Here is a 23,279-nt window from a genome sequence, read left to right as displayed (position 1 = left end):
TTTTTAGAATTTATGTAAAGGACATGGCTTAACTAATTATTGAGTTTAATCTTTAGATTATTGTAGAGGCACGCGTAAATATAATCTGACATTGATAATAGAAGATATGCGATTTCTCAATGCAGAGAGCACTCTTCTCTATATTATCACAGAAAGCCATTTCCTCCCAAAACTAGCTGGTAGCGGAGCTTGAAAAGCACCGGATGATTTGTGTGTTGGATGTGCTGCCTCTACATTTCTTGACAAATGATAATTGATAAAGAGTGGAAGTTGTTTTGTATATTATTGCTTACTTGGGAGACTTTTAACATGCAAAGTAAGTAATACATTAGGGGTATGTAAACTTAGTTGCATGTACAATTTTGTTTTGAATCTCATGCCAGGTACATTGTACGTAAAATTATGCTTGGATGACTGATGATGACATTATTTAGGGGTTTGGTCATCCGCGCACATATTGTAATATGTAATGTACCCGTCAGTGGAAGAAGAAATAGTGCTATTGACTACATTGTTCTTTGCTATTGACAACATATAGAAAAGACAGGGGAAGAGCATCAATTGTCATTGTATTTGATAATCTTTGATCGATAGAGATGAACTTTTAAAGAAGTCTGATTGCTAATATTTATTCTAGGATATTGATTTGTAATTTTAAAAAAACAGGAATTGACTGCTGATTATTGGTTGCTATTGATACGTATTGCTATGATGGCTGATCTGAGTGATGCTTCATAGTACAACCTGGCTAAAAAGTAAGGTCGGCAAAAGTATAGCTTTGGAATAATTAATGTATGATAATATTTGGTGCGACTAAGATAAATATAATTAAAATATGTGAAGAAAAAAGCTTGAGTGGGGTGATGTGATTGCTTGTGTAGAGGAGACAAGTGTAAGGCAATATTTTTCCCAACACAGTCATAAGCCGCATGCTACGTCGATGCTTGTAAATTATAAAGTTGTTTTGATCAATATTTGTACATATAAATTAGTTTTTTCCGCGGCAGTAGGCTCTCAACGAAATGGCTGACAAATGCTTACCAACATGGACAACGGCCACAACGCACTCGCAATATGGGTGACCAAGCATTTGCCAAGATGGATGACTACCGTGCTCTGGAGGACGTCCACAGGCTAACGGTCGCCAAAACATACGCAGGGGCGCAATAGGACGAGGTTGACGATCATTCCCTCAAGGACGACCAAGCGTTGATAGTCGAAGGCTCTAACCGCGCCTTCAAAGATGACGGTGAGGACCGAGGACAATCGGTCACACGCCATCACTCTTTAAATATTGTTCAATCACGTAGCAATGCACGGGTATTTAGCTATATTATATGTTTTTGAGATATAATGCTTATGGTAAGACATCAAAGAAATATTTAGAATTGCCGATGAAGGTAACCTGGAACATTGATTTAGTAAACAAATATGCCCGGCCATCACATCAAGGAAAGGTTCCATAGACAACTCCAAGGATTTCCCAAACTATAAAAATAATGTGCAAAGCAACTCAGAATCAAAACATACCCTTTGATTCAGACTTGTTGCTCCCATCCCCTTTCAGGACCTCCTTCTTCTCCTTCAGGAAATCTGAAACAGTAAGGGCCAAATGTCAACACAGCCACCAACTAAAGTGGATCAAAGGAAACCCAAAACCAGGAAGAAAGCTTACTCTTTTTCGACTGGTAAGAGAACAGCCGCCGGGACTGCGAGTTGGCGAGCAGGAATCTCCAGTCTCGGACCTTGCCGGCCCCATTGGCTGATGAAGCCCGGCTCCCAAGAGTAGACGTCAGGTAGCAACGCATGAGACACATCCCAGCGATGGGTAACAGAGGGGAGATGGGGAGGGGCGGTGGGAAGTGACCAGAATGTGTGGGGGCGGTGGGGAGGATGACTGTGACGTTCTTTTTCCAATATACACGTATTAGACAATTACCAAAGAGATAGTGAGTGAGTGCAACGTTGTTCAAGTCAAAAACAAAATCTAAAAAAGTTCATTCTTTTCTACGGCGTCCGATTCAGCAGCGTGAGTGTGATTTTTTTTATCGTCGGGACTTGTTACGGTAATATCATTGGATGATTTTTAATTTTTTTATAGAAATAATAACTTTATATAAAAATTGATAACTTTTTATTGAATATACTCACTTAGATTCAAAATAATTAACTCTCATTAAGTACAACTTTAGCGGCAATTAATTTGGATCGAAGGGAGTATTTAAATTCCGTAATATGCAGGTCATCTTATGGCCGCCAGGGATGCGGGGGAGAGGAGGAGAGCGACACGGGGAGGGGAGTGGATGACGTTTAGAGTGAGAAGACTATGGACTGGCCGTATAGTGATAATAGGTTAGGTGAAAACCTTTTAAAAAAGTTAGGTGACAAAAGGAAAAAACAGATTTTATGTTTACAAATAAAAACAGTTGTGTTAGTTTCATTTTATCTTTATTATGTACTAGCGGCCGGGAAGAAGCACCGGGTCTCGATCTGGGAGGAAAGGGAGGGAGAGAAGGTGAGGGCTAGCGGTGCAGCAAGCCAGATGATGAGAGGGGTGAAGAGATGAGCTTGAGGAGGGGAGCGAGCTTTGTCCATGGCATGGGTGGGAGCAGAGGGAGGTCCATCCATGGCGTGACGACAGGGGCGCTGAGCGTGGAAGAAGCACAGGACCCCTACTCCTCTCCTAGCGTGCGAGCTCTTCCGTCGAGGTGGAAGATGACTGTCCATCAATGACGGCGATGGCGACCTTTGTGTGATGTTGGTCGCCAAAACCAACCTGCGTGGTGAGTGTGTCGTCCTCCTTGGCCTTCGACAAGCTGGCGCGCACGTAGTGGTCGCCCTGCGGGATCTTCCTTAGTACGGCGATGGCGAGGCCGTCGGTGAGGACATCGAGGGTGTTGGCCGCCGTTGGATGAGTGGAGGGAAGGGGATGGGAGGGGTGGTGGCGGGAGACGAGGGAGCCGATTGTGCCCGCATCTGATCGCCGTCGGATGAGTGGAGGGGATGGGATGAGAGGGGCGGCGGTGGGAGATGAGGTCGTCGACTGTGGGGGCAAGAGCGGGGGGAATGGAGTGGTGAATCCGTCGAGATCTAGGGATGGTGCCAGAGTGAAGAGAGTGAGTGTGAGGGATACTGATGCTGTTTTTTGGGGGAAGGGGCGGGTTAGCTTGGGTGCTGGTTGGACCGTGCTGGATAGCCGATTTGGGCCTCGGATTGCATCAATGACGTTTTGTCTCTGGTCTCAGAAGGAAAAAAATAAATTAAAGTATGTATTTTTTATATTTATTAGATATGTTTAGAGTATCACAAAAAAATCAAAATCTTGAGAGAAGAAACCGAATATACTTGATTTATGTTGGACCGCTTCCATGTTTTTATCTTCTGTCGGACAAATTTCCTTACCCTATATAAATAAATTAAAAATTCTCAAAAAATATTAAAAAAATAAAATAATTTAAGAAATTTCAGATGACATATTATTTATATATCAACATTATAGTTGGTTGTTTGCTCCGAAAGAAATGCAACATCTTTTTTTAATAGGTTTGTCAAATGACATATTATTTATGTATGACACATTATTTCTTAAGCGTATCAAGTAGATCTTAATAATTTATAATAGATTTTTGGTTGGATCATCAGTTTATATGTACCCATTGTCAATTTGCTATCTCGTGATCAGTTTTACATTACAAGTGAAGTGGAGTTTAATTATTATGCAATTGTGACCGTGTTATATTGTCTCTACCTATGAAATTTAGCATGCATTATTTTTATACGATTTCAGTCTTTAACAAACTATTTCAGAAGCCCATGACAACGCACGGGCATTCTACTAGTTTACATGGGATTTGAGACATTCCATTTGTTGTATTGTCAGTTTGTGCGTGAATGCATGTATCTGATTTGACTACATAGATCAAATGAATCTTGCTGACTAGCTTTTTTGGCAGTTTGTACGCGGCGCGGACGTGGTGATTGCATGTGCATGCAATTTGCATGTCCAGAATTGTCTCGGCTACAAGCTGCCATTGCGCCTACAAGCTGGACCTTGTGAAAGCATACGATCAAGTTGACTGGAATTTTTTGGAAGGGGTGCTCCGAAAGCTTGGTTTTGAGGATAAGTTCACGAAGTAGGTGACGACTTGCGTCGGAACGGTCAAGTTTTCTGTCAGATGCAATGGAGAGCTCCTGAAAATCTTCTCCCCTTCGAGAGGTCTCAGACAAGGTGATTCCCTTAGCCCTTACCTATTCCTATTTGTGGCTGACAGTCTAGCAACCTTGCTCAACAGGGAGGTGAGTAACGGAGGTATAACACCAATCAAGGTCGCACAAGGGTGCCCGGGAATCTCAAACCTGCTTTTCGCCGATGACAGTCTCCTTTTCTTCAAAGCAACAACGCAGCAAGCGAGGAGATCGAAAGAGGTACTTAAGGAATTCCAAATGGCCACGGGCCAACTCCTAAGCCATAATAAATGTTCACTATTAAGGATAGTATAACCGCACCTAAAGTGAGCCTCTCAGCGCTCCGCGTTTCTGGCCGTCAGATTTCACGACCCGAGTGTTTCTGGTCGTTGGATCTCTGTCTAATGCGATACTGGGTCTACTGTCCTGTGGGCGGCTGCTCCACAGGCTGAAACGGCGCTCTGTGGTAAACTGGGCTGCCAGCCCATCTAACCAAGCAAGGACAGCCAATTTGGTCCGATGTGTCTCGCTGGATAACCTAAACCAACCCCACCCCTCCCGACCTCTCCGCCTTCCACGCAGAAGACAATAGGGACAGGACACGGCGGCGCGTCAGCTTCCCACGCTCGCCGCAGCCTTCCGGCCTGGGACGCCATCGGGCATGCCGCTGCCTTCCAGTGGAGCGCCGGATCGCCGCCACCTCCTTCCCCGCCCGACCCGGACCGCCGGCCCCGCCACGACCCCAAGCCCTCGGAAGACAACGGGGTCCCCAAGCCCAGCAAGGTCGACGACCTCCCGCGCTCGCGCGCCATGGTTTCGACGGGGATGTGGAGTACGGCCACTGGACGAGGCGGTCTAGGGCTTCTGACGACGAGACGGAGGACGACCGCCGGCGGAGGCGTCCTAGGGCCTCTGACGACGGGAGGGATGACCGTCACGACAAGCGCGACCGTGACTGGCGGTGCGGCCGTCCTAGCACCAGCTCGGAGTCGCGAAAGGTGCACCGGCCAGCATGAACACCTCCTTCGCTCCGCGTGTTGGCTTCACGCGATAAGGCGGGCGCCTCCACTCTCATGCCGCCGCCGTGATTACTCTTCTGCAGGTCAGCCAATGCAAAGGTAGGTTTGGGGCTTCATTCCTCATCTTCCACACTGGATTTGATCTCTGCATGTTTGTTGTACTTTGAAATCTTTCATGGATCTAAAGTTTCTGAATATGTATTTCAGCCGTGAACGATTTCAGTATTCATCTTTGATCCATGTGTTGTGCTTGTGTACTGGACGTGTTATTCGTCTTTTCTGGTGCTTTTCTACCGTTTAATTTGCTGCGTCGGTGGACAAGCGAGGTTGCTGGAAGAAGGGTTGCCTGGGACTGGGAGGTTGCCACCTCCAGCAACGTAGAGGAGGAGGGGTGTTGCCGTCCGCCACATCATCTGGCTTGTCCCCAAAATTGTTGAACTTCTCCTCCTGATGAGGAGACAAAAGTGATGCAGCAACGGGGTGAGGTGATCAGAGTGATGTATCAAAGCCTCCCGTTCCACATATTCAGTACTTGCACCTCAATGTCACTTTTGAGTAGGTTAGGTCGATCCCTAATCTCTGTTCCAATTTATTCTGTGGTCATTATTCTCAGGCTCCTTTTAAATTAGTGATCTATGCTTTGCTTCGGCGCCGCCGCCCTATAGTCAAGATTCTCTTCTTTTGCCTCGCTTAGCTAATTGATCTGATTGCTCCATTTTCTGTTTATTTGCAGGTACTACACGACCTTGGGAACACGTTGTGATGCTTACGGAGGAGATTAAGAAGGGCACCGGTTCCGTCCCTGACGTCGAGGTTACCATCTGGTAATTGGTAATTTTGATTAGTAGATGTATTTCATTGCATCATCTGTTTTGGAGTTAACTTTTAGAATTTTAGATCATAGATCCAAAGAATGCATCTTGCCTCATTGTTCTATGACAAATCGGTTATGCAGTCAATGTTTCTTCATAGGTTAATACAGGATTTGCATCTCATGACTATATGGTTTGTAAATCGATCATCTTGTCAGCATTTCTTCACAACTATGATGTTGCATCCCCGTGCTTCTCTTAGCTTGCTGCTCATTGCAGGTGTGCTTGCTGCCACTGGTTATGATAGAACTGATGTATAGTTTATTGAAAACCTTGCTTTGTATGTCACCAACATTGGGAATTATTTCAGGTTGCATATCAACTCTTTGTGATAAGAAATTATGCTTGCAATAACCGATCAGATGGAACGGGTACTAAAGTTTGCAACATTTGATCTTTATTGCCGAAGATATAAGGAGCCAAGTGAGTGCCTTCTACTGTGTCTTTTGGATTACTTGATAGTGCACCCAACTTTGAGTTTGCAACTCTTGTAGGCTGATGAGAATTTTTTTAATCTTATATATGTACTTTCAGGGCAGTATGATTATATGCTAATTATGCATGGATTCACTTGTTGTTCTTTAGGGCTAAATAACTCCACAGCCTTGCAATTTGTATTTTCAAGAATACTCGCTGCTTCAACATCCATTTTTCACATTTTTTCATAAATTGTTCTTACTTGCAAACGCTTCAACAATTTGTCGTGAAGGAGGTATATAGCAGTGTGAGAGGATTGCAACTATATTCATGTATAATTAATGCAAACTTCCAAGGCTTTTCAGATGGATGTATTAACTATTTATCTCCCACTTCTATTTACAATGCATGAAATTCCACCCTTGGCTTCCTCTATGGCAAGAAATTAGAATTTTTATGATATCTTTGGCTCTTTCTATATGAAACATGTGATGTAACTATGGTCCCTGGGGTATTACAATATAAATTAATTCTCTATATTTCTATGATTTATTATTGGAAGAAATAGTGTCATCACATTAGCCTCTGTGGTTATGTTATTGTAGATTGTTACATTCTTCGAGCATGCCTACTAGCATGTCACTTCAATAATTTGAGGAAAGCATAGAAGCCATTGTATCTTCTTATATCAAATATATGGTGAATGCTCACAACACAAATGCATTGTAGCAATCCACATGGTTTTTCACATTTACTAAATATTTCAAACATTAGTCAAGGATATGTTGCACCGTTTGCATTACAAATGCACTAATCATATGAGTGTCAGTGTGACTTCATTAATATATCAGTGATTAAACAATGTTCTTTCCTCCATTTCCATTGTTCATTTTCATTTTGTGTGCTCAACTCTATAAATTATCTATTTCCTAAAATGTGTTGCAGTAATGCATAGGGACTATTACATCATGCTACTTATCACCTACATTCTTGTGTTGTGCAGAAAGCTTTGATTATTTAACCTTGCTCGTGAAAAGGGGAAATTTGATTATTTAACCATGATGTGTTATGAGATTTCTTCCCCTTTTTAGTGGTGCCAAATGAAGACCCTTTTAGATTGCAATACTTCTATGCATGCCTTCAGCATGCCTGGATGTGTGTACATCTGCATTCCTTAAGTGAACGATGGCATCAAGACTGGTATAGTCTAGGAAGGATATTTTAGTTTTTGTACACTATTACAAATTGTGCTTTCTGATGAATTTCATCTAAGATGTAGCTTCTTCCCAGCGCCAGGGCTTCTCCTTTTTTTTGGTTTGGTTCTTTTGCTATGTGTGGTTAATCTATCTGCTTCCAAAAATCATCCTGAAGTTCAAAAAACACATTTGAATGAAAGAATGGAGGTTATGAAAGAACCATCAGTTCAGATCTTTGTGAAAAACATTATCTGCAAAAACATTTTAGTAAACAATTAGGATGCTATGTCATTATTATAATCTTACCATGATTAGTTGAAGTACTATTTAATACACCCTTCTGTTTTAGATTTGTGCTTACTTTTGATTCTAACATTTATTTATTTTTAACCTTCATTGAACATATAAAGGATGAGCAAGTGCGTCCAACTAGCGGCACCAGCCACGTCTCCTTTTATTCGCGCGTCCTCTCCTCTTCCTTTCCCCTCGCTCACTTCCTCCTCCGTCACCCGCAGAACCCTAGCCGCCTTCTCCCGCAGAACCTCAGCCGCCTCCTCTCCCTCTCCACCCAGCCGCCCCCCCCTTGACGGCAACCGCCCCCCCCCCCTCTTCTCCGGGCCGCCCGAGCACCTCCCCGGGAAGCAGCATGTTCTCGTGGTGCGGTGGTGCTGCTGGGAAGAAGGAAGAGGTCAGCCGCGTCCCTGGGGTGCTGGTGGAGCCGCCCCTCCACAAGATCCGGCCGCGGAGAGAGCCATGGTGACCCAGCCCTTCTCCTCCCGCGTCCCTTTCTTTATCACCAAGCTCGCGTTGGTGCTCTTGTTGACTTCTTCCTCCTCCTCGGTGCTCAACAGGTTAGGCGAGGCTGTTGGTGGGGCGAAGAAGCAGGGGAGGCAGGCGACAAGGACGAGAAGCAGCGGGTTGTCGTGGTGCGGTGGTGCTGCTGGGAAGAAGGAGGAGGTTAGCCGCGTCCCTGTGGTGCCGGTGGAGCTGCTCCTCTCAAGCAGGTGCACACACTCTTGTCATCTTCCTAATTTCCCTCCTCCTTTCAGTGTATTTGTTTGTGCACATTTTGTTTCTGTACGCCTACAAGGTGTTCGATGAAAGTCTTAGTAGGCTGGAGGGAAGGAGTGCTCTATGTAACCATGTGATTTCATTCTTCCAAAGACCGCCTAACGGTGTTTGATGAATGTCCTAGAAGTCTAGAGGAGAGGAGTGATCTATGTATGTGATTTCATTCTTAAAAAAATCAGTTCCAGTCAGTTATAACAAGATGATTTTGTGATTAATAAGTTCCATGAGGTAAATAAAAGTGTAAAGAACAAAAAAACTATCCGATCAAAACATTAGTTCCAGTCAATCATAGCAAGAATCTGTGTGGTAGATATTTGCTTCTATCTTGTGGGGTTCTCGACCCATAAACTAGCATTTGGTAGCTTGATTTCCTTCCCTGCTCGATAGGACTGTAGGAGACATGAAATTGTATATATTTTGTTTCATCACCAGGATATTTTTGGGTTCGCTTATGTTTTATTTGATCTTTTCCAAACATGGATAAGAAAAGACAACTGAAACATATGTTCACTAAAATGCATGCCTTTCTTTTCCATGAACCAATCAATTTTTAATAAGAGTTGCATGAGAGAAAAAAGAGAGCATGAACCATATATTTTCCTTTTGATCTTTGATGGCAAACTGAAAATCCTTGCGTATAATTTGTTGGGAGTCTCGTTAGCCTATGATGTGATGTGGCTGCCGTTGGAAATTTATTCTGTCTATCCCGAGGATACTATATTAAGCTTGAAATTAATCCTTTAGAGTATTGTTCATGTTTTGTTGTTTCTTTCTTTAGGTGGCATCCTCTTGGAACTGTTATGCATCCGCCCGTGATAAAAAATCTGGTCCAAAATTATGTGGCGTACAGTTTCTCAAAAACTTGCTTGAATTTATCTAATGTTAGTAGCAACAATCTTGATATGATGCTTGAAAGTAAATTAGTTCGAGTTATCTATTTTATGTTCTATGCTTTGTAGACAAAAATACAGATGCTCAGTGCTATATATAATCATGTGGTATAAATAAGATAATTAAGCTATATATTTTTGTTCTTCAACCTCCTTTCAGTTTCAGATGGCCAACCATTAACTGTTAGAGATGAGAAGTACCTAATGTAAGACCAAAGGTGGGGTTCTGATGGTTTTGCTGGATGGCTGCACCTAATCGAGTGGTGTGAGACCCCTCTTGTGTCCCCAAGACATTGGTCCATGCTTCTTATTTTTGGATGCGTGCCTCTGACAAGCAGAATTCTTGTTTTTGCAGCTACGCACAGCAAGATTTTACACGTAAGATGTTTGCTTACATTCCCACCTTCAGTGCCTTGTACAACTGCTACTTTCCATCTCACTTTTTCCTGCAATGTGTCATGTTCAGAGTTGTCAATGTCGACCTCACTTGATATCTTTTGGTTTTGTTACGAGAAGATCAAGATCTTTGATAATATAGTAATGACACTTTGTTCTGCAATCTAGGAATGAATGAAACTTCAAGACCCTGTTGAACATGCACTCAATTTAGCCACAAAGAAACATAAGAACAATTGTGTTGGGCAACCTCACCCACAGGAGGAAAATCTCACAGTTTGGATGAGGATCTATAGTCCAAAGGTTGGTCAGGTCCTGATGGATTGAGAAGGTGAATAAATCTATTCTTGTGATTGGTTTCTTTGTGCTTATGTTTCAATTGATTTAAGAGGTGAGAAACCTTGAGATTTCTGAATGTTTTTCCCAGTATGGTTGATCTTGGTTTTGGACAGACTCATGTTTAATAAGCCTTGTATTTTATGTGTTCTGGCCAAGGAGTGGAGAGGTTTAGGGACCATTATACTTATCTTCATGCAACTAACTGTATGTTTATATTTGTTAGCTATAGAAGTCTTTGTACTCTTTGGCTGTTTAGTTAGTTCTAAAGACAGATGGTGAATTGATTTTGCAACTACAGTGGTTAGAAAATGATTTTTTGTAATTGTTGACCGTTTAGTTAGAAATGTGTCAACAATCTGTGATGTATAAAGATTGCACTGATCATTAGAGTCTATAGTTTTGGGTTAAAAAAGAGTCTCGGGTTTGATCTTCAGTTTGATACAAATTTTGCAGCTTTGCAGCCCATGACATGCTTGAATTTTGGTACATGTAAGATGTTAGATTATCCATTTTTATTATTTTTATACACTGTCTTCTTTGCTTTCACTTACCAAGTACCTTCCTTACGGAACCTTTGCTCTCAACCTGTATTAATTTACTTTACCCTTACAACCTAAGTATCTTTGCTTTCAACCTGCATTATTATTACTATCTCCAATGCAAGATAAACATATATCTTTGCTTTCACTTACTGGGTACCTTCCTTACTGTACCTTTGCTCTCAACCTGTATTAATTTAAAATTGAGGGATATTGAGTAGGAGTGCCTTTTTTATATAAAATGGATTCAACAACCAACTTTAGCCAAGAACAAACCATCAACAAGGAAGTGTAACCTGGGATAGGTGTGCAGAAATCCTTGAGAAAAGACACAAATCACACTGAAATGCTACTTTTCAGGGATTTATTATGGTTCGTCAAATTTTCACTACAAAACTAAAAATGGTTATCGAGAGAGGAAGTTGATTTTCGCATTTCACTTCACTATACAATTTAAATTTTTTGTTGAAAGAAGAGTGAGTTCAGCCATGAACATGCATGATTATATAATTACATGCTTGCACCTCAACGACAATCGACGTCTGCTGGACCTATGAGTTTTTTTGGTCTGATGAGTTCGTTCCCGTTTGTTTTGCAGGTTCTATGATATCGTGATTTCTTCCATCTCTGTTCTATTCATCAAGCTTTTCTCATTTCAAAAGGAGAATCCCTGCAGGGCAGCCACACATGACCTCACTCCCCAGTTTATTCGTTCATGGCACATCAGCTCTTTCACCCACTTGACCCAGTGATAAAACAAAGGGTTCAGTTCACCCAGTCATGTCCAAAGTAGCCTCACTCCCTTGTATTCCCTTGCAGGACTTGATCCGCTGTCACTCTCCGACTTATTATCATTCAAGATGGAGGTTTTACTTTCTAGCTTCAGCAATTTGTTAGATTTGGTAATTGAGGTCACGAGTGCAAAAGTAATACAGGCATGCCAAACAAATCTGAGCCATTCATGTCATCCTGCTCCTCATTCATTTCATTCAAAAATTAAATCAGAAAAATTGTGGATGTTATTGTGGCATCAATACGGCTTCATTCCGTTTGATCCGGCATGGCAGAGGTCAATCTTCATCATGAATGCCTATATATATTTATTAATATCTTTTATTGTTTGTGTTTAGTGAATAAAAACTGCAGTAGATTCCCACCTCTTATTATGGATGCACAAGTGCTTCACAATGTTTCCGTTGCTGATATCTTTGCCCTGTCTGTCTAGGTTAAATGTCAGTGCTTCATATTGCGCCTTTTACTTTGCACGATCTAACAATGCATGCCAGACTTCTGATAATTATACAATAGTATGCAGCGGTGCTACTAAGGCATGCTGAATGCGGAGTTTTATTTCATTTATGTTAGTACCCATGCGAATATTGAATTGTTTTACTTCAATGGTTTAACACATGTCATAATATAGTTGGTAGTTAGGAGAAGGCATTAATCTTTTTGTTTCTTTAGCAAATACTCCCTCTGTTTCAAAATAGATGACTTAGTTTACTACAAAGTTGGGTCATTTATTTTGGAACGGAGGGAGTAGTTCTCATGTTACAGGGTGCGTGGACAAACAGATGCAAGGGGCATTGTTTCACACAACACCCACACCAATGACCACTGGACGAGTGAAGCAAAAGGACTTGTGAACAACATGAAAAAGTTTCAGCCATCTTTTGATTACACGGAAATATGCCTTTGATGCATCCGTGTTATTATTTAGTGACCGATTGTGTTTAGCAACTTCAGTGTGTATATCAAAATTACTACTCCCTCCATTCGAAAAAGCTTGTCCTTCAAATGGATGTATGTAGCATCAAGTTAGTACTAGATACATCCATTTGAGGAACAAACTTGGGACAAGCTTTTTCGGACGGAGGGAGTATATGATGTAATTGACCACTATCACTGAGAAGTGCTCCTGGACACAATGCTCTATATTATCATGTCTTTACTGCATTTTATTGTGCCACCTGCGTATATAGCTACTTGAATCTTCTAATTGCAAACTCAAACATTTGCATTTTGTTCTTTGTTTTAGTTGGGCTTTTACGTCAATTTTATCAGTTTCATACATTATAAATGAGAAAAATATATTTTTATACAGATCCACGATGCTTCGCAAAAGAGCATACATCAACATCGTCTGCTACCAAAATAACAAAGTAATCTCTTTTAGTTCTTGCTTCAAATTTGTCTCACGTGCCAAATGGCACGACAGGTCATCTAGTATATTTAAATTCCTATAATTCTATTGGCATAATGGATGGGTGCGGCAACGCGCACCATCGATGATCTAGTTATTCAGTGAAACGAGCCTCACCGAGGAAAGAGAGAATATCAAAGAAATTTTAGGGGTGGAATCGATCTCTTTTGAAAGCAAATATCTCGGTCTACTGACGCCGGAAGGTAGAATGAAGAATGGCAACTTTCAACCAATCATGGAGAGATTTGGAAAAAGGTGCAACAACTGGAACGAGAGGTTCATGTCCCAAGCGGCAACAGAGGTAAACGTCAAAGCAGTGTCGCAGTCTTTACCTACTCATGTCATGGGGGTTTTTGAACTCAACCAGAGCTTCTGTGATAACTAGCTGAATGCCCGTGCGTTGCCACGGAATAAAAAAAGTTTACACCAAAATGTATGTCATTCTTGATGGATGTGGTTTCCATTTATACATCGATAAGATGTAATTCTCAGTCACTTCTTACATCATTAACAATTGTGGTGTCTCCTTAGCAACATCATTAGCATGTCCCCTCGTACCCATCAACTTTCATTTTCTTCACCTCCCTTGCTCTAGCAATGGTATTGCTTAAAAGGGATATCATCTAGTGAGACATTAACATCATGGTGTATCTCTAATTTACAATGCAAACACTTCTCGTCTATCACTTGAAATAATGGTAAGTCAATGACAATGACAATGTCTCCTTAGCGACAACTTTAGCCTGATCCCTCACACCCACCGACTTCCATTCTCTTTAACCCCCCCCCCCTCCCCCCCTTGATCTAGCATTGGCATTGCTTAAAAGGGCTACCATCTAGCGAGACATACCATCATGCTGTATCTCTGATTTAAAAACGAAACACTTATCATCTGTGGTGAGAGATAATCATAGTCCAGTGACAATGACAATGTCCCATTATTCTTCAATGACAACAAAGAAACACTTTTGTGCTCGTGAGAAACATAAACAGAAATACGGTTCCAAGAAAATGTAACTAAAAAAGGCATGATTTACTAAACTGGCCCTTTCCTTAAAATTCTCCTATTTACTATGCTATGCACATTGACTTGCGACGTACAAATTTAACTATAATAGATGGTTAGTAAGAACACTTAAACGAAGTCTCTTCGCTGGACGTCTCACTCACTATTCCCACACAACCAATTGAAAAAACACATGGAAGCAAGCCCCCTCAAGCAGCTCTGTCGGTGAGGTCTGCCATGTCTAAGAAGATCGAGGGAAAAGCTAGACAATCCTCCATCGCCGATCCCTTTCTCATCCTCCTACGGCACCCCTCGCAAGTTGGGCCTACCGACAACATCGAAACGGAGATGACAAGCTGCTAGTACTTGTTTTCCCATCGTCCTCCCCACTGGCCACGAATTTTTCCTCTCCACTTGCCTCCCCACCGTTTGTTGTTGTAGCCCCCTAACTCCAATGAATTCTTTAGACATTGGAATGAATACCAATATTTATTCCCCTATTACTTTATAAATATCACTACATGACTAAATGTTTCAGATTTCTATCCCTACGCAAAGTAAAATTTTGATCTAAATGTAACATTTGTGCGACTAATGTCTCAAATCTAAATGAAGGACCAGTTCACATCTTTTGAAACTTACAGAAACTGCAGTTTGACCATATCTTGCCCCTATATTTTAATAGATAAATAAGAAAAGCCTCTAGTAATTTATAAATAGCATGCTCTTGATTATCCATGTGTCCCTAGTATTTGCAACTATTCCATCCAAATCTACAATGTATTTTTACTTGTTTTTAGTTGTACAACAGTACAATATTACAGTGCCCTCAAACATGTGCCCTCAAACAGTACAATATTACACGCTCCATCCAAAATTTACTAATCCTATCAGCCTGGGCGATGACCCCAAAAAGATCATGGGCCGGTTTGTAATATCCTCTACCAACTTTCTAATGCAAAGTGGCTGTGACGAGACCTGGTTTCTCTGCACACTGCATGGATCCTGTACGCAGCATCCTAATCAATGTTAACTTTGGTGATTACTACAGAACAATCAGATCCAAACATTATAGAAAGTATCAGCAACGCATACCAACCTAGATCTATGCATCAAGCATTATATCCCTGAGCCGATCAACAAAACCATATATTTTGAAAAGCTGAAATTATTTAGTGCAACCGTAGTGTGTTCTTTTAAATATCATCCGACACACTAATCGAATACTTTTCTTGATACCTCCTTTCATTTCTCACACTAAACTGCTGAAACATATAAGCAAAATTACAAATAATTACTCAACATGTTGCACGTATACATTGTTTTGTTCTCATATTTGCACTGCTCGTCTGACGACGCAATGGTTCTAGAACCCAAACATTAGATCCAAATGATAATATGAATAAAAATGGAATGACATATACCAGAATTAATTCTAGGTCGTACATAAGAATGAGTAAATGTGTCCTGCGCCAACATCATATCAACTTGCATACAAGAAAATTTCTTCAGAAATATGAAAATTCAGGTTTCGTCACTTATCGGGTATCGTCTTGAATGCACTGTGTTTCTTTATATCACTGTCAGAACAACCTTCAGCCAAACAGTGCACATTGTAAGGTATAAATAAAGAACCGAGTTCCCCAATGTGTTTTGAGTTTTCCAACTAAACTTCAGTCATAAGCTTCTCTCTATTATGGCTAAATGTAGCCACCAGAAGATTGCATCATAATCTTCTGACACTCAAGAAAATCACAGCCCTGACCACTTGCAGTCCCTATCCACTTGGGGCAAGATATTGGATTAGTGTGTCGGATCATATTTTAAAATAACGCACTACGGTTGACACTACATGTGTCCACTTGCAGTCCATGCGATCGACACTACCTGTCCACTGGTAAGGTGTGCATGCGAAAACGTGTCAGACGCCGTCCTCGCACACTCTTAGTCCCAGTGTTCCTGGGATGATGAGGCCCTAACAGGACAAGTTTTTGCATGATATTCAGATTGCATCACCTGCCAGGATATTGTGGTTACATACTTGGCAACAAATAAGGGTATGAGTGAATAAGGTTTTATTGAAGCGATTAAGAAATAGAACAACGGAAGCAATGATCCCAGAAATCGACGAAAAAAACTAAATAGAAACCTCAGTAAATCTTTTTAAAAGTAAGACAGGAGCGCTGCCCATTCTATTAGCAGGAAAGAAAAGGTCTTGGTTACTTAGCCTAGATGATCACTAACAATCCTGACAACATTTAACAAATATAAACACCTCTTGCAATGTAATGCTGGTCGGCTTTGTTTCTAACTTCGTCTCCCCTCCAGGGAATCCACATCCTTTAGTTTCTGTATATTGCCGAAGGCTCTTTCTTTTAGCATTGACACCTGAGACACACCTTAGTTTTTATCTCCAATTTGCAACTTGGCATAGAAATTGAATATGTCTAAAAAATCAAGAATTGCAACATCATGATGCCTATTGATCAATCTAGGCACTGTAAAAATGTACAAAAAAAATCCACTACCTTAACTGTGTATTCACCTAAATAAAAACATTGCTTTGTTGCTAGGATAATCCTGCTAGTACAACCGTAGCCGTTAGGATAATCACCTTGTTGACCAACCTTTGTGAGGTCCTTCCTGAATCTGGTCTGCTATAAAATATAAAATCTACCCTTATGTTCATAATATTCAGAACTTTCAAGTGGAAAAGACTCCTAGCATTTGCCGAATACAACAAAACCTGGCATACAAGAACTTTCATGCTTCTAGGACTTAAGGGATATATACCATAGGTATGAATTTATGTAATTTCTTTCGAAATATGTGTCAATTCAACACAGCTTATGCAGACACATTCTGAACATTTCACAGATTAGCCTAAATAAAAATATCCATCACAACAGTGAGATAATGTTCTGTCATGAAGTTCAGATAGCAAGAAAACAACGTATCATATCCATATTAGCTCAAGAGAAATGCATAAATAAGGAGAATAGCTTGAGGTGAGGAGTTAAAGTAAAATATTAAGATATGCTTCACATACGTATTCCAGATGCATCCGTTGACCATGAAGGTATGGAATTTTTGTTGAGTCATAAATATCATTGGTGGAAGGAAGAAGAGAGCAGGAAGGCATGCTGATGTTGCAATGAACTGGACCCTTAAACAGATCAACATCAAATTTGTTTTTGAAAGAAAGGGGGTTGCCCCCTGCCCCATTTTATAGAATGAAGCAGACAGCAACCAGTCCACAGATTACAAAGATTTAAGCATCGACTACCACAAAAGCATCTAACTCGACGATAAAGACCTACAGCCAAATAGCAGTTCCTGGCTAGGACACAAACTTGTCCACCTGAATATTACAGAGTATCAACAGGAAAATAGGAAAACAGAGAAGAACGGAGTCCAAATCAGATCTTCAATGATTTTCACCCATCTCCAGCGTCCTGATTTTCAGTTGGTACCCCCAGCCTCACCTCCAGGCGATCCGGAGGAGTTCCCCACGCCGTTTGTCCAGCAGGAGGACAGATCAACATCAATGAGCACTTGATCATACAAATTGAGTGTGAAATCTCGCCATAAATAATATAACGTAGCAGAAAATAAGGCAACCAATTTGACAAGTCCAAATCTACCATGGACAAGCCTGAAATTGTTGAACCTAGATGACCTGGCAAAAGAGGATTACAAGGGCAACGGTGGTGTACAGAAATTAAATTTGTAAGCGCTTCATTAAGAAAACAGATGAGAAGGGTCCCATCGCCTCCTATCTTCCCTATCTTGCCTCTGTAACCGCATGCATGGGCCTTCCCACCAAGCAAAGACCCCGACGAGGCGTACCTGCGGAAGCGGCGACCTAGGTTTAGGGTACGGATCCATCGTTGTGCCGAATCATTGGAGCTCAACCCAGATCGTGGTGTGCCAAACCTGTTCAAGAACTGGTGCACCAACTGCTCTCCGGCGGCGACAACGGGGAAGAGGCCATGGGATCGGCTCAGAGCCCTACTGATGGCATCTTTGCCTTTGGGCTAGCAAATCGGTGCCTCGCCGTCTCGCCTCCCGATGAAGCGGAGGTGGAGATCGCAGGAGGGGAGACGTGCGTGCCTATGTTGGGGGCTTGGGGCTAGGTTCGGCGCTTGTTATCGCATAGGGGAGATTGCGTGCGTGGGTAAGTTGTTTTTTCTTTTTTCTTTGGTTTATATTGCTCTAAACCGGACGTGGGAGTGGAACTTACGATGGTAAAAAAATCGGTGTGATGCGAGAGGGTGGGAGGACGTATCGATAGGGATGGGAGTGGAGGTAGAACCATCATGATGTTCGATTCTCCTTTAATAGTAGAGAATTATGAGAAGGTCATTAGAGATTTCTGATGGGGTGACAAAGACGACAAGCGCAAGGTTCACTGGATGTCATGGGAAAATATGACAAAACCAAAATGCGAAGGCGGGATCGGATTCCGGGATATGCATTTGTTCAACCAGACACTGCTAGCAAGACAAGGCTGGAGACTGCTTCAGAAGCCAGAAAGCCTATGTGCTAGGGTGCTAAAATCAAAATACTATCCTAATGGTAATTTCCTTGATACTGTTTTCTCGTATGATGCATCTCCTGTGTGGAGAGGAATTGAATTTGGTTTGGATTTGCTGAAAAAGGGTCTCATCTGGCGAATTGGTAATGGCAGAAACATTCAGATTACAAGAGATCACTAGTAGAAAACAGGGCTTTGGTCCAGGCCGGGTCAGCCCATTAGCCCCGGTTCAGTCTAGAACTGGGACCAATGTGGGCATTGGTCCCGGTTCGTGAGCCCAGGGGCCGGCCGGGCCACGTGGGCCATTGGTCCCGGTTCGTCTGGACCTTTTGGTCCCGGTTGGTGGGACGAACCGGGACCAATGGGCCTCGCTCCTAGCCCACCACCATTGGTCCCAGTTGGTGGCTTGAACTGGGACCAAAGGCTCCCCTTTAGTCCCGGTTCATGCCACCAACCGGGACCAATGAGGTGCCTATATATACCCCCTCGCGCAAGAGCAGAGCACAGTGCTCTGTTTTTTCTGGCCGAGGGGGAGAGGGCTTTGTGGTGCTCTAGCTCACCTCCTATGCACATGAGGTGTTCGATGGAATTCCCGAGTCACACTACTTAAGCTTTCTCCTCTCGAAGCTCGACCTCCAAGCTCCATTTTCCTCGAGATTTGTCTAGATTTAGCGGTCCGTCACGCCCCGTCCCCGTCTTCACCGCCGTCGATCACCCGCGCCGATCTCATCACCGACACCACCGTGGTGAGCCTCTTGTTCTTATCTTCTTTCTGAAAGAAAAAATATTCTTACTTGTATGTTTAGATAGATACTTGTATCATTTTCTTACATTTATTATTGCATCTTATATAGTGCGATGGTTTTGGTATCCGCCCCCGTCGGCCCTCGTCCTGTCTATGATTCGGATGTGGTATGTATATTATCTTTATAACTATTGGTTCATTTATTATTTATGAAAATTATGCCGACCAACGTGACATAGATTTTATTTATCTAGGATGTATGTGAATCAGAAATGCCAACCGACCCTATTGTCGAGAGGTTAAATTTAGTTGAAGAAGAAAACAATTTGTTGAAGGAAAAAATAAAAAAATTGAGGAGGAGAAGATGATATTGGAGTTGCATGTTGCGGATGTCGTCGATGATCACAAGATCAAGATGGATGCAATGCGCTTGAAGATTAGAAAGATTAGAAAATATGCCATTCATACCGAGGCTTGGTATGATTATGCCGTTGGATCAATTGTTACCTTGGTTGCGATTATGATCGCATTTGTTTTTGCATTGAAATGTTTTACATAGTTTCAATGTATGGTTTAATTAATTAGATGCTCTGGAGAGCTATATGTTGTTAGATAAGAACTATGTATGCACTTTGGTTTTAATGTGATGATGAACTTCTATTAATTTGGACACTTAATTATATATAATGCACGCAGATGAATCGGCAATGGATGTACGGTGACAGACACACCCGCGAGTACATTAAGGGCGTGCATGAGTTTCTCTATGCGGCTGAGGCAAACAAGCAGAATGGTTTTATGTGTTGTCCATGCACTGAATGTGGGAATACGAGGTCTTACTCTAACCGGAAAATCCTTCACTCCCACCTGCTTTACAAGGGTTTCATGCCACACTATAATGTTTGGACGAGGCACAGAGAAATAGGGGTTATGATGGAAGACGGCGAAGAAGAAGAGTACAATGACAACTATGTGCCCCCTGAATACGGTGATGCTGCAGCGGGGGGAGCTGGTGAAGATCAAGAGGAACCAGACGATGTGCCCAATGATGCTGCCACGGGTGAAGCTGCTGAAGATCAAGAGGAACCAGACGATGTGCCCGATGATGATGATCTCCGCCGGGTCATTGTCGATGCAAGGACGCAATGCATTAGTCAAAAGGAGAAGCTGAAGTTTGATCACATGTTAGAGGATCACAAAAAAGGGTTATACCCCAATTGCGAAGATGGCAACACAAAGCTCGGTACCGTACTGGAATTGCTGCAGTGGAAGGCAGAGAATGCTGTGGCTGACAAAGGATTTGAGAAGCTACTGAAAATATTGAAGAAGAAGCTTCCAAAGGATAACGAATTGACCGACAGTACATACGCAGCAAAGAAGGTCGTATGCCCTCTAGGATTGGAGGTGGAGAAGATACATGCATGCCCTAATGACTGCATCCTCTACCACGGTGCATACAAGGATCTGAACGCATGCCCGGTATGCGGTGCATTGCGGTATAAGATCAGACGAGATGACCCTGGTGATGTTGACGGCGAGCCCCCAGGAAGAGGGTTCCTGCGAAGGTGATGCGGTATGCTCCTATAATACCACGGTTGAAACGTCTGTTCAGAAACGAAGAGCATGCCAAGTTGATGCGATGGCACAGTGAGAACCGAAAGAAAGATGGGAAGTTGAGAGCACCCGCTGACGGGTCGCAGTGGAGAAAAATCGAGAGAAAGTACTGGGATGAGTTTGCAAAGGACCCAAGGAATGTATGGTTTGCTTTAAGCGCGGATGGCATTAATCCTTTCGGGGAGCAGAGCAGCAATCACAGCACCTGGCCCGTGACTCTATGTATGTATAACCTTCCTCCTTGGATGTGCATGAAGCGGAAGTTCATTATGATGCCAGTTCTCATCCAAGGCCCTAAGCAACCCGGCAACGAAATTGATGTGTACCTAAGGCCATTAGTTGAAGAACTTTTACAGCTGTGGAATGGAAACGGTGTACGTACGTGGGATGAGCACAGACAGGAGGAATTTAACCTTAAGGCGTTGCTGTTCGTGACCATCAACGATTGGCCCGCTCTCAGTAACCTTTCAGGACAGACAAACAAAGGATACCACGCATGCACGCACTATTTAGATGACACTGAAAGTATATACCTAGACAAATGCAGGAAGAATGTGTACCTGGGCCATCGTCGATTTCTTCCGACCAACCATCAATGTCGAAAGAAAGGCAAGCATTTCAAAGGCGAGGCAGATCACCGGAAGAAGCCCGCCATGCGCACCGGTGATCACGTGCTTGCTATGGTCAATGATTTACACTACGTAATCTTTGGAAAGGGTCCCGGTGGACTAGCTGTTCCGAATGACGCTGAGGGACACGCACCCATGTGGAAGAAGAAATCTATATTTTGGGACCTACCCTACTGGAAAGACCTAGAGGTCCGCTCCTCAATCGACGTGATGCACGTGACGAAGAACCTTCACGTGAACCTGCTAGGCTTCTTGGGCGTGTATGGGAAGACAAAAGATACACCTGAGGCACGGGAGGACCTGCAATGTTTGCACGAAAAAGACGGCATGCCTCCGAAGCAGTATAAAGGTCCTGCCAGCTACGCTCTTACGAAAGAAGAGAAAGAAATCTTCTTTATATGCCTGCTCAGTATGAAGGTCATGACTGGCTTCTCGTCGAATATAAAGGGAATAATAAATATGCCAGAGAAGAAGTTTCAGAACCTAAAGTCTCATGACTGCCACGTGATTATGACGCAACTGCTTCCGGTTGCATTGAGGGGGCTTCTACCGGAAAACGTCCGATTAGCCATTGTGAAGCTATGTGCATTTCTCAATGCAATCTCTCAGAAGGTGATCGATCCAGAAATCGTACCAAGGCTAAGGAGTGATGTGGCGCAATGTCTTGTCAGTTTCGAGCTGGTGTTCCCACCATCCTTCTTCAATATCATGACGCACGTCCTAGTTCATCTAGTCGACGAGATTGTCATCCTGGGGCCCGTATTTCTACACAATATGTTCCCCTTTGAGAGGTTCATGGGAGTCCTAAAGAAATATGTCCGTAACCGCGCTAGGCCAGAAGGAAGCATCTCCATGGGCCATCAAACAGAGGATGTTATCGGGTTTTGTGTTGACTTCATTCCTGGCCTTAACAAGATAGGTCTCCCTAAATCGCGGTATGAGGGGAGACTGACTGGAAAAGGCACTCTTGGAAGAGACTCAATAATATGCAGGGACGGATATTCTTGGTCTCAAGCACACTACACAGTTCTACAGAACTCTACCTTGGTGACCCCGTATGTCGATGAACACAAGAACAGTCTGCGCTCCAAACACCCGGAGCAGTGCGACGACTGGATTACATGTGAACACATCAGGACTTTCAGCAGTTGGTTGGAAACACGTCTCAGAGGTGACAACACTGTTTGTGATGAGTTGTACTTGTTGTCCAGGGGACCATCTTTGACTGTATTGACTTACAAAGGATACGAGATAAATGGGAATACATTTTACACGATCACCCAAGAACAAAAGAGCACCAACCAAAACAACGGTGTCCGCTTTGATGCAGCAACCGAGAGCGGAAAGGATACATATTATGGTTACATAGTGGACATATGGGAACTTGACTACGGACCTGATTTTAAGGTCCCTTTGTTTAAGTGCAGATGGGTCAATCTGTTAGGCGGCGGGGTACAGGTAGACCCACAGTACGGAATGACAACAGTGGATCTGAAAAATCTTGGGTACACTGACGAACCGTTCGTCCTAGTCAATGATGTGGCACAGGTTATCTATGTGAAGGACATGTCTACCAAACCGAGAAAAAGAAAAGATAAGGAAGCGAATACATCATACGATG

This window comes from Triticum urartu, chromosome 7 (genome assembly GCF_003073215.2).
Source record: "Triticum urartu cultivar G1812 chromosome 7, Tu2.1, whole genome shotgun sequence".
Lineage (NCBI taxonomy): Eukaryota > Viridiplantae > Streptophyta > Magnoliopsida > Poales > Poaceae > Triticum > Triticum urartu.
Note: the sequence above shows the minus strand (reverse complement) of the source record.